The 12,371-nt window shown below is 40.9% G+C and overlaps 1 long non-coding RNA gene across 1 annotated transcript in view; it reads right to left on the bottom strand.

Moving 5' to 3' along the window:
• The window catches only part of LOC105282579, a 201,565-nt gene that overhangs the window by 17,395 nt on the left and 171,799 nt on the right, over positions 1 to 12,371 (bottom strand). The gene's annotated exons all lie outside the window — the stretch shown is intronic.

The following is a 12,371-nucleotide window of genomic DNA, read 5'->3' as shown; positions in this document are numbered from 1 at the left end:
AAATAAACAATTAAAATGTTTGTACAGGAGCTTCGCAATCGCTATTTAATCCCTTTTCTTGTCTCTCCGTCTCCGTCACACTGTTCAGATAAATTGGAGTTAAGTCAATTGCACCCACAACTCCGACCACGATAAACAGCGTAGACCGAATACCTCACATTGTAATACAATCATTCGTATTCATTTGGTGGTTCTCCGCAACGAGATTCGTGCATCCACCCATTTCTTTTTCCTTTCTTCTCGATCACGAAATTGAGGATTCCAGCAAATCCGAAGACAAAGGTTGTCGACCGCCAGGCGAACGGAGGAAACAATATTTATTTACGGAGTTAGTGAGTACGGAGATACACGCATCAAATTGAGCTACAGCACAAAATCAATTTCCCTGGAAAAACTAATTTGAAATACACAACACATTAGCATATTTGCTTAATTGCAACTCATCACCATTAGCAACGTACCTTGCATACTCTGTACGAATTTAATTATTTGAGAGCATCGGCAGACACGCGTATTCCTGATAATTGAATCCATTATTGGGGAGCACTTAACCGAAAATGGGTCAACTAAAACTACAGTTATCGACTATAATTCGATGCCATTTGTCACGTACAAATACACCTTACAAGTTTGTGCCAGTTGTAATGTTGTATACTCGGCATACGAGGCATCGATGGATTTCAATGGAATTCAACTATCCCTCGCAAGACTCGTAGCACACGTTTCCGGGTATGCATGTACTATCCTTTCCGGTCTAGTTTATTCGAAGGCCATCGTGTTATCCGTATGACACAATCGATATTGATATTGTCGCGTGCGATGAAAATTCCCGAGAAAATTTCAAATTCAACGGAGTCAGCCAGTCTAGAATTTACACCGCTCGCGCCGATCGATCGTCTCTACTCTGCATGTCGCTTCGAAAGTCGAGAGATTATAGCATGGTGATCTACATCCACGTAAGCGAGGCTTTTTTAAATATCAGATCAAACGCTCGCGAAAAATGCGGATCGACGACCCGCGATTTGAAATTCAATCGCGTCATTTTTACAGCATCGGTATACAAGACCATGGAAAAACCGGCCAGAGTTCGAACGTATCACTTAAAGATCCCACAGCTGTACGTGAACCAAGTCGATTCAGCGACAACTTTTCTACAATGTTTCTGTGGTTAACGATAAAAAAATTTCAATCTCGCAACCTGCACAACCGCTCATATTTCACACTACGATATAAAATAATCTGTTAATTTCTCGTACCGCAATTTACGGCGGTGTGTCCAGCGTTTCATTTCACAAAAAATAATTTTGCATAACCGAAAGTGCGGACACAGCGTACACGATAATAATATTCCCTCGTCGGTGTGTTCTATAAATATGGAGCTTGGTCCCGAATACGTTCAAGTGCAATCGCGAAATGTAATTACTGTTGTAGAAGCAGATGACGCCGCGGCACCGTATACAATTTCACTGAAGCATAAAATGCTGAAATGTTCGTGACGCGTATACAACATTATTTATTTGCGGAGTATTCGGTATTATCAGTACCAAAGCTGACCCGCTACCTCCTTCGCACGGATGGAAAATCGCGTCTGAAATTTCTTGCGAGCCCGGTCGCGTCGTCGTCGTATTGTTGATAAATTGTTGTTCTCGGCCGCATATAAGATTACGCCAGTCCAATGAATTCAACAAACCTTATACTAATGGAACTACGCCAAGAGTAGCGTAACTGCATATGTGTAATTTACGTTATGCGTTTGTAATGCGATCAGTGTCCCAGATCCGTGTCACCGATACACTGATGAGTAACACACTGTAGCGTCAGAGCCTGCGACGAAACGAGTTCACAGTTTAATAATCGCAATGCGATACGGAACGTAGCCTCGCTCCTCACATATGACGACATAAATCAATTCCGCATAATACGCTCGGTGCTCTTTAGAACAAGCGAAACACAGTGAAAAATGTGTTTCGACTGATTTCGTTAAGCGTGATTGACACCAGGATTCCCGACCCGGTGCAGTAACGTATGACAACGTCGTGTTGAACGTTGGAAGCGAGATCAGCAAAGGTTCGCTTGGCCCTTCGCCGAACACGCGTCCGTGCGTTTGCCGAATAGATTTATAGCACGGCTTCGCTTTTTGGGAGATACAAAAACTGATTGCATGCCGTTGCGCGCCGCGTTGCGATACGAACGCGCAGAATTTTGAGCAACGCATCCACGTTCCGGCGACCGTCGACGGCTCTGACACGTCGTGACGGTGGCTCACGTCCAATTTCCGTTTCGGGGGATGCAAGGCAGTCTTATCGCTCTCTGTCTGAATGCCTCTCGCAGCCACTCGGCACGAGCTCGCCCCGCTATTTGGCGTGCTTTCCCAGCTGAAAGCAGACCACCCTTATCGCAGGAGGGAATCGTGTCATTTAAAGTACATCGATTCGTTGATCTCGCGTGTGGCCGTCGCAAAGGCTGGACTCCATAGAAAGACGCCCCCGGACATACACGTGCTATCGAACGGGACCGTCATTTCGTTTCTGCCATCGTAGGCAGGATTAGACAGCCGGCAGGCGCCACGACTCCGGACTAATATCACGAAAGACCAATCCCCTTAATCTCCATTTCACGTCAGTGCATGGCTTCTCTTTCCTTACGCTATCCTTCTCTTGTATCGTTTTTAAACGGAAGCCCATGCGGGCGTATTCATGTACGCATAACGAAAACTCCATGCGTTAAAAGATAGATTCAGATATTTATAGATAAATTCAAAAACTCGCTTTTAACAGACAGGTTTCAAAGAACGTGAGTAACGGAAGTACTTTACTAATTTGCAGAATCCCCGGCAACCCCATAACGTTTCGATAGACTGGAAGTCGCAAAAGTGTCAAAAGAAGGGCTTCGAAGGGCGGACTTGAACGCAACAAGCAGGAAGGTATTCGCCGTGGATACCGCGGGCGGGATATTCGGCACACGCAATTAGGGTGCTGAAGTTCGAGTATCCGCGCGACGCCGCGCCGTACAAATGGAAACTGCAATTTCGGGGAATATCCCGAGACGGCGGTGGTCGCGAACGTGTCTCGCGACGAGAGAAACTACGGCTATTCCGGCGTTCCTGCCGTGCCATTTTTCAGCACGCACCCGCTGCACCTTCAGCGCGTTTCCGCGCAAGGAAAAAAGAAGTTGCACCCTCCTCTTCTCTCCCCCTACCCTCTTCTTCGTCGTTACAAAAGGAACGCCGCACCACAAAGGTGGAACGCGCGCGTGTTAAGAGCAGACGTTTCTCTCGCGGGAATGCACGCGGGTTTGTGCGCGGCTGCGTTCCCGAAACGTCGACCGGTCGAAATTATACACAATAACGAATCCCATGCGTAATTATCATGTAACTTCGTTGGCCCATTGTGCATCCGGCAACGTGAAAGATTAATTCGCTTAGCCCGCCCGTCGCATTCCATTGTTTTGGATTAGCCCACCGTTCTCCGCGCGGTTCTACCTCCCCTCGCGTTTACCACTACAACCGACTTCGCCATGAATTTATTCATACGCCACCGCGGTTGTAGCCGCGGACCTTATTCCTCGCGGGGGACATTCTGTCATGGGCGTCGCCAGGGTTTTTCATGGGATACTCCGGTACATGGATGTAAAATTTCCAAATTTTTGAAATCCGCTTAAAATTGCCCTTTCGGTAACTTTTCAGAAAATTTGTATTTAATATTAACGATATTCTGTTCCAAAAAAGAATTTGTATTTAATAAAATGCTGTCTTATATTCTAACTAAATATTCTTTTCCTCTCTTGAAAGAGCTCAGTGCAGTGCAACCTTTTGCTTCTCTTTCAAAGCTATTATGTACCAAACTCTTTGCGATACCGAGTAACGGTTCCAGCTTGAAATATTGCGCACGTGTAGGTGATATTTAAATGTTGCCAAGACTGTCTCCACTTTTGCTACTACTGTACATAAAAGTATTTTTGCAACGCGACAGAGACTGCCATCGATTATTCACCAAGAGAAGAATCGCTGGTCTAGTATTTATTTAAATCCACTATGAGATTCGATATGACACATAATGCAATATATAGAATAAAACAAATATTTATGCATAACTAATGTCACTATAAGTATTATCAACGTGATGCCTGTCAGATTTACTGACAATTTTTGTGCTGCAAACGCTGTAAATTAATATGATATATCCGCTATATTTATTTGATTAATATCTTGACTTTAATAGACGGAATATAATACATATAATGTCACTATTTTATTAGCAATAATAATGATGATTATTTCCACATCAGCTTATAATTAGTTTTCAAAATTAAATTAAATTTAAGTGCATTTTTTAAATGTATATAAAATCATATAATATTTATATAAAATTATATGAAATCATCTCTGAACATAGGAAATAATGTATGTAATAATGAATTAAATATTTACACATATTAACAAATATTTAAATCGACCTATTCGCGATGATAATACAAAATGTCAATAAAAATCTTATAGAATCGGAATATTAAAATACTTTTTAATCGTATGATAGCATTTAATATTTCGAACATTATCACATGATTTGAAGTACTATTGGAAACGTACAAGAAACTCAGACAACAGTAGCAGTAGGTTCATGATGCATCAGATCACCAACTGCAATACCGTGCTTACATGCCGGCTTATTCGGCCGAACGTAAGAATAACGATCGTAAAACACACCTGAAGTGACTTATCCCATCCATGCGTGACAGTATCATTTTTTACGAGCACGTCGCTGCGTACAGTCGATACGTCGGCGAGAAGGTAAGCCGTGGCGCCGTCGCTCTCGGAGGAGTATCGGTATTTGCGAGGTCAACAGAAGGCTGTCCCGCCTTTACCACGGAATCTTATCCCGCGGGATAGCGGACAAAGATTCAAGTCAGTTTACTGTTATGCCAAGCCCCGCGGGGAAAACGAGAGAAGGAAATCCCGTACCTAGATTTTCCTCCCGTCATATACCTAATCTCGATGGTGACAGACTCCCATTTCAGTGCCCAGCTCTAGGATATCATGCGCCCCGGGCGTGCGCTTAAACATCCGCTGCAATTTCGCCATAAAATTTGCAGGCGTATAAGAAGCAGATTGGGAAGGTGGCGTTTACATTGGTTCAGCGTACGTCAATGACCGACGCGGATTTAAATTTAGGCGGACGCTTAACGAGATCGGTAACGAGAGACTGGCGCAAAGTACACACGCGTATCAATGATTTAAAATTTATATTTATTATAGGTATCTATCAATAAAGCGATTCTGTGTGACGATAGTATTTCTTGTATTACGAATCCTTTATCGCATGTGCACACAAGCGTGTCCGTAATAAATCATAAATTTTCCATCGCAATATTTAACGAAGCGGTGTAAACGTAATGAAATCTACTCAGGCTAAATTTAATTAATCCGATGCACACTTTATCTGACAGGATTTTAATATATTTTACATTATTGTTCGATATTTAGAACTCTTCATTAACTCATATGACATCATATTACTATAAGTAGTTTAATCAGTCATTTATTTTCAAAGTTACAGTTGATTTCTTTGATCTCGTTTAATCGTCGATATCTTTGTAACACCTAGGCGAGATGACCGCTAGAATGAATATAAAAAAATCTGAGGGCTAATAATGGGTCCCAGAGAGAGCCTGGCATGGTTGCCACGCAAGGGACTACCATGGCACAAAAACTCTAATGAAATTTACATAATAGTATGTGAACCTCCAAGGCACCATTCGTCACGCCCTGTCATCCGAGCTGTTCCATCTCGTTTTCATCGTTTACTTGATTTCGTTGCTCTATTTTTCTCACATATGCATGCACATATGTAACTCCTCTTTTTTAAAAAAAAGAAGTTTCATGAATGCATAATTTCAATATTTACTCTTCATGATAGTAGCACTTTAATAGCATACTATTTTTACTTAATTGAGTAATGTCAAATTTTTTCATTTGATGAATGAAAAAGTACAGTTGACATATGTGAAAAATATGAAACGAAAGTTAAATTAAATCAAAGAAACCCTTTATTAAAGTTTTTTTACTTTTCTTTCATATGCAGTAACATTACTGTAACCTATACATATATTTAATGTGATTCACGAGCTGTCTCTCTATCTTCTATCTCTAATTCGATTCACCTGAGAAATAAATGTGAATCACGATGTATGTAGCCCACCCTATCGAACCACTGGTACATTCGGAGGGGCTTAAATCGAGTCGCAAATCGTTCGAATGCAAATAAAAATGGAAATTCGCCCTCGCTGCTCACCCATCCTTTACTTCATTTTAGCTCTTCTTCTACTCTTTTTCAAATTAAAAAAATTCTCGTTCTCCTTCGTTCGTCAGATGACCCAAATAATGATAAGCTTTCTCTCGTTGCAGAAACATAAATTTAAGAAAGATTTTCATCGGTCATACATCGGTTATCTTCTCAACATTAATTAATTACATTCTATCACATTATATGATAGGAGATCATCGACATTATAAAAAATTTTAACAAAAAACGTTTAACAAAATACGTGAGTGACAATGGAAGAAGTGAAAATTGTGAAAACAGAGTTTGGAACGTGGGGAGCAAAGGGACGATTAGTCAATCAACGAGACCGTCACAGCGGGGACTCGATAAAATTACTGTCTGCACACGTTGAAGATCCCCGTGGGGGGAAGACAATAGCTGAGGGAGAAGAGGGAGGGTGTAAGCAGAAAGTCTTCGTTCTTCCTCTTTCCATCTTCCTTCCTTACCACGTACACGCCAAGACCTCCGACCTCTCTCACGCGCCATCGGAGAGGACGTAGAGTGGAAGCTAATAAATTCATAATTCAATATTGACTCGGGGATTGTCTTCGCCCTTGCCTCCGCGTAATTCCTCGTGGGTTTGCCAAGCTTTTAAACAATTAGCTGCGAAAACAATTACTGTGTCGCCGAGACCCCGGCTTGAAACACCCCTTTCCGCACCACCCTTTTCATGGCGATCCAGAGGTGGCGTTTTCTTAACGCCGGTGACTTCGCACGCGGGACGAGAAAAGCGACAACAGTGCCACGCACTTTTGGCATGAGCTCAAGACAAATATTTATCACCGGGTATTATGAGAATTTCCTCTCTTTCGGCTTTCACAAGAGCGTTCCTTTGGAACGCTCGTCGATGTTAGAAGCGCATCGTTTATCATCGACCGATTGAAGATATATCGAAGAAAGAATATTTACGCAATACTCTATCCTCATCCTTACTTTATCTTTTTCTCTCCCTATTTTCTATTATCATATTTCGCATATAATATAATTGGTGCGCAGACTATTTATACATGCTCTGCATCTTGCAGAGGAGCAGGAAAAACATTAAAGAAACATGTAATATTGAAAGATTCTTTATGTTCTTATTATTCTTTTCGTGTAATCTCTAACGTCTAAAATAACATTATTATATTATTTAATTCTGTGGTAAAGAATCTCATATCTATATGAGACCTATATCTCCCCGGGTTGACGCACCATAATTTCTTATCTTCTTTCAATTTAAGATGGCGAAATACCGTAGAGATATTCTCACGTTCTACGATTATTTCTTTCTCTAGATAGGAATGCTGCGGAATGCGTATATCAATTTTCACGTAACTTGAGAGAAATGAAGATTCTAGACTCGTATCATTAAAAAAGAATATCCACTTGTCGTATACTATAAACACACATTTGTGCAACCAACCAGTATATCAGATGTGTCAATTCGGTGCTTTCACTAACAAACTTTATTTTTTATCAAGACTTAACTTTGTTAAAAAGATTTGGTTTTGTTCCGTCACGTCATAATTTTATAAACGTTTATGATATTTGAAAACTGCAATAAAAATAAATTTAATATAGTTAATAGAAATAAAGAATAACATTAAGATTGTTATATTGATTCGCACATCTACTAATTAAATTTCAAGATAATTATTCTCACCATAATAAATAACAGATCTAAAAAGTAACATTCGACACGCCTTTGCAAAATTTGAAGAAAATTCAATTCGTGTTTGTACGGGCTTCCAATTCGTGCTCGTTAGCGCAGAGTGATTTATCGCTCCGAAACTTACAGTTTTACAAATCGTACAGGCGGGGTGGAAAGTGTTAATGAAATTTGTACCGGGCATTTAAAAACATCCGGCTTCCGGTGGACGTGCTATGGTTGAGGTCCGTGATTAGCGTGCACCGCAACGGCACGCACGATAAATTATTCCCGGGGCTCCCGCGTTTGATTTAAAATTATTGCCTCAGTTTGTTCCAGGATTACGGGACGCAACGTATTACTCTTCCGCCTAACCCAGGCCCGCATGCACGCCTTGCTAAGCCAGGTGATTGTTTAACAGCAATATATCGTGTCGATACACCATATCTTTTCGTTTCATCTTCTCAGCTTCGTGTTTTATTTTTACCCAATATTGGATATCTCCTGGGAGATATAGCAATATGATTGAATAATGGGAATTTACTCTATTAAAACAGAATCAAATCCGGTGTCATCGTTATTTTTTTTTGTTTTATATGGTACGTTATATAACGGATACACTTTTCCTCGATAACGCAGCCGGTTTCATGTGCCGTGAGGATGAGAAGGTGGAATTCCAGAGATCGATTCGCGATCAGTCATTAATCACGCTTGAGTAATGAGTTTTATCTGCAAATAATTAGTATCGACGTGCTGGGGCGATGAATCATCGTCGATATATCGTGTCAACCGTGCATATGTGGCAAGTTCGATACCAATTCCTACATGGCATCTCGAAAGCGCACATAATTTCGTAACCGAATGAGATTGCCGATTAGTTAATGGAATCTAATAGAAATAATGCACGTCGCTGTTTTGCCACGGTGATAAAATCAGAGAGAGCAGATTATTAAATAAATGCATTATATCAATCATTCATGGTTAGCGAGAACGAAAATATTAAATTTCACTGACAGGCCATCGTTAAACTGACTATGATGCACGCACTCTCATCACAACAGACTAAATTTTTTAAAAGCAATCGGATACGATTATTTATTTTTGTAATGGATTGGTAAATTCGGTTGATAAAAGTGAGAGTAACTGAGAAAATGATAGGTTGTTAAATAGCTAAACGATTTACTATAAAGTGCAACAGTAAAATTTCTGTCGTCTACATTCTTGAGCTTCCAAATCGTCCCCCCGAGACATGGAACGTAGCTTGCTCGCAAGTGCTGTGCATAAACGAGCCACTCCAAGCCGAAAAGAGATCCGTAGCAGCCATACAAATTCCCTTTACCACGAGAGTTAAATCAAAAGTTACAGTCACCGTCGAAGGAAGGGACGTACGGGAGTGCATCGGCGTATTTCCGGATGGTAGAATCGCGTGTGCGCACTCGCGATCCCAGCTTCCGTTGCTGCCTTCGTCGGCACCGTAGCAACGCACCTAACCGAAAGCACCTCTCTCGTTCCTCTTCCCTTTCTCTCCCCGTCCGCACCCTATCCACCATCCCTTTCGCCTCTGCAAAGCGCGAGCTGGCAAAGTTGTAAGTAGCGCTTTCGGCCGTTTGATTGCATTAGCTTATTCAACCAAGTTTGGACGCGCGGTACCTCTATCCGGTACGACGCAAGAGTTCTCCACCCTTCGCCGCGTTTCGTCCTCCCCAAACACCGTGCGCTCCTCTCATCCATTTAAATGCACGTTGAATGCCATCCCTTTCAGGACATCGTTGCACGCGGCGTACTACCGACGGACCGCACCATTCTTACTGTTAGAAAGCTTTGAAGGATTGTCTTGCGTTTACGACTGACTGTTATCGAACTCGCTGATACAATCTGTAGACACCGGAAGTTCAGCTAGAAGGCAATTATCACGCGACTTTGAGTTATTTACTGCCTGTATTATGCGCGATATGCACGGTCGGAAGTTCCGACTCGGAACGTGTCCATTTGGATATCTTACAATTAAAATATAATGAAATAAAAATATATGAATTTGTAAGATTAGATAAGATAAGATTATTAAAGAAAATTGCAAAGAGAAATTAATACATAAAAATATCGTTGGATTGATCAGATTGTTAGTTCGCATGCTGGAGAATCGCAGAATCGCTTGCTTCAAACGTATTTGCAGAAGAAATAACGAAACGAACGGTTCGCTGAAGCGGTATTGTAGAAGTAGAATCTCACTTCTCAGAACTTTCGGATTACAGTATCAGAAACTTCAATATCCTTTTACGATTACATGTCGCAACAGGATGTCATGTTCGAAACTCGGTCAGGAAATAAGACCGACGCGATGCCGCGTTGATGCAAGCGTGCCAGTGATCATACATCTCCGCATACCGGTTTCCAGAATCAGAGCTTAAATTTTACGACGTTAATCCGACAATTTGAGGATTCCCGCAAATACGAACGCAAAAAAAAATGCGTGACAGCGCAAAGACATATATAAAGCAATAACGTTAAAAAGAAACGGAAAGTCTAAGCGAGGAAGCAATTTGAGAGAGCTGCTAGCAAAATGCATGTAAAGGTGTGGTATACAGAGTACAATGCTATAAAGAGGGTTGCGGATGGCGTTATTGCGAGCTTTTTACTCTTCTGTCCGACACGTTCGCGTTTCCCTTTTACGAGCACTTCTTGTCGTCGCACCAAGCAACCGTAGCATCATAACGGCACGCACATGCCGCTAGCTACAATATTCTGTAATAGGAAATCAACTATGAATCATGAGAGAGATTATCTAAAAATAAAAAATATATACAGGGTGTCTGACATATAAGGCGAAAAACCTCTCGCCCACAGGTAGATCTCGTCAAACTGAATTAAAAAGTCTTGTATCATTTTGCAAACAACCACGTAAAATTTCGAGTAATTAAGTAAAGAAAGTCGCTAATTCAGTGGACGCGATTGGCAGCGAGGGAAGTAGGTGTGAATGACGTAAGAAACGGCTAGCCGCGCGCGCGACGCTAAATAAATATAAGAATATATACGATTTGCAGTAATTATTTAAAAGATTTTTACTATCTATCAGAATAACTCCAATTTTCTGACGAGAAGATTAAGTGTACTCGATTGTTTTTCATGATGAGTTAAATATTTTAAGTCTGTGAATTGACATCGCTGATGTCAATTTGATAGCAATTAATGATAGTAGTGTCAGACTGACAAGGGAAGGTTTTTAGGTGTTACACTCGGATTTCAAAAATTTTTTGCATGCAGGTAGGGAGGTCCCCAAATAGAAGAAAAAAATAAAAGTAGCAATTTTCGATGTTAGGTTAATTACTCAAAAATGCTATTTCCAATCGAATTCTTTACATTTTTTATTTCACCTAATGCACATTTATATTGCTTTGAATAATTTTGTGTGTGTGTGTATGTGTGTGCGTGCGCGTATGTACTTCTGTGTGCGTGTGTGTACTTGTGTGTGTGCGCGCGTGTGTGTGTTTAGAAAATACGAGCGTCTAATGTAATCTCGTGCCGCGCGAGCACAGTGCGTATAAAAGGCCCATTGCTCAAAAATGGTATTTGCATCGTAACTTTTTTAATTTTTTACTGCAACTGCCAATGCACACAATTTGGAATAATTGTACATTGCGCAAATCGTAGTTTGCTCTTTCTGCGTGATTTATTGTATGCGACTTTAAATAGATTTGATCAGAATTCATAACGAGGACATAAAAGATCTGGTCAAGGGAAGTTTTTAATTCTTTCAGTTTTAATTTTGGTTTTGATTTCTTTTTAAAGCGTTGTGCATTAGGTGAAATAAAAAATGTAAAGAATTCGATTGGAAATAGCATTTTTGAGTAATTAACCTAACATCGAAAATTGCGCACATAGCGCGCAAATATGCATTTGGGCCGCTACTTTTATAATTTTTTTTCTATTTGAGGACCTCCCTACCTGTATGCAAAAATTTTTGAAATCCGAGTGTAACACCTAAAAACCTTTCCTTGTGAGTCAGACTATTTAGTTAAATTAATATGCATTACGGAGACATGACGCGTCGAAGCAAACTCTGTATATTATAGAAATACATATTGGAAACGCCGCGAAAGTTGCGTACGTGCGTACAGTTCCTAACAGACATCAAGCTAATTAAATCTTCCTTTTTGCTGTCGAGCGGGCACGGTTTCGGTGATGCCTTTGTCTCGGCTTACAACGCGTAACTTAGGTTTTATTCCTTTGGATGCCGGGAAACGCGCACATCCGAGAAGAAAGTATCCACAAAGGAGGAAAACGTCCTGTCCGGAATGAAGCAGTACCGGTGATCCTTTCAAAGGAGCCGAAACTTCGACCCCACCTGTGATCTCTGTGACTCGACCGAGTGGAAGTCTCCTGTAATTGGGATTACTTCGACAGACAAGATTCTTCTTTATCTA

Source organism: Ooceraea biroi, chromosome 4, assembly GCF_003672135.1.
Source record: "Ooceraea biroi isolate clonal line C1 chromosome 4, Obir_v5.4, whole genome shotgun sequence".
Taxonomy (NCBI): domain Eukaryota; kingdom Metazoa; phylum Arthropoda; class Insecta; order Hymenoptera; family Formicidae; genus Ooceraea; species Ooceraea biroi.
Note: the sequence above shows the minus strand (reverse complement) of the source record. Positions and strands in the feature narration are given on the sequence as shown.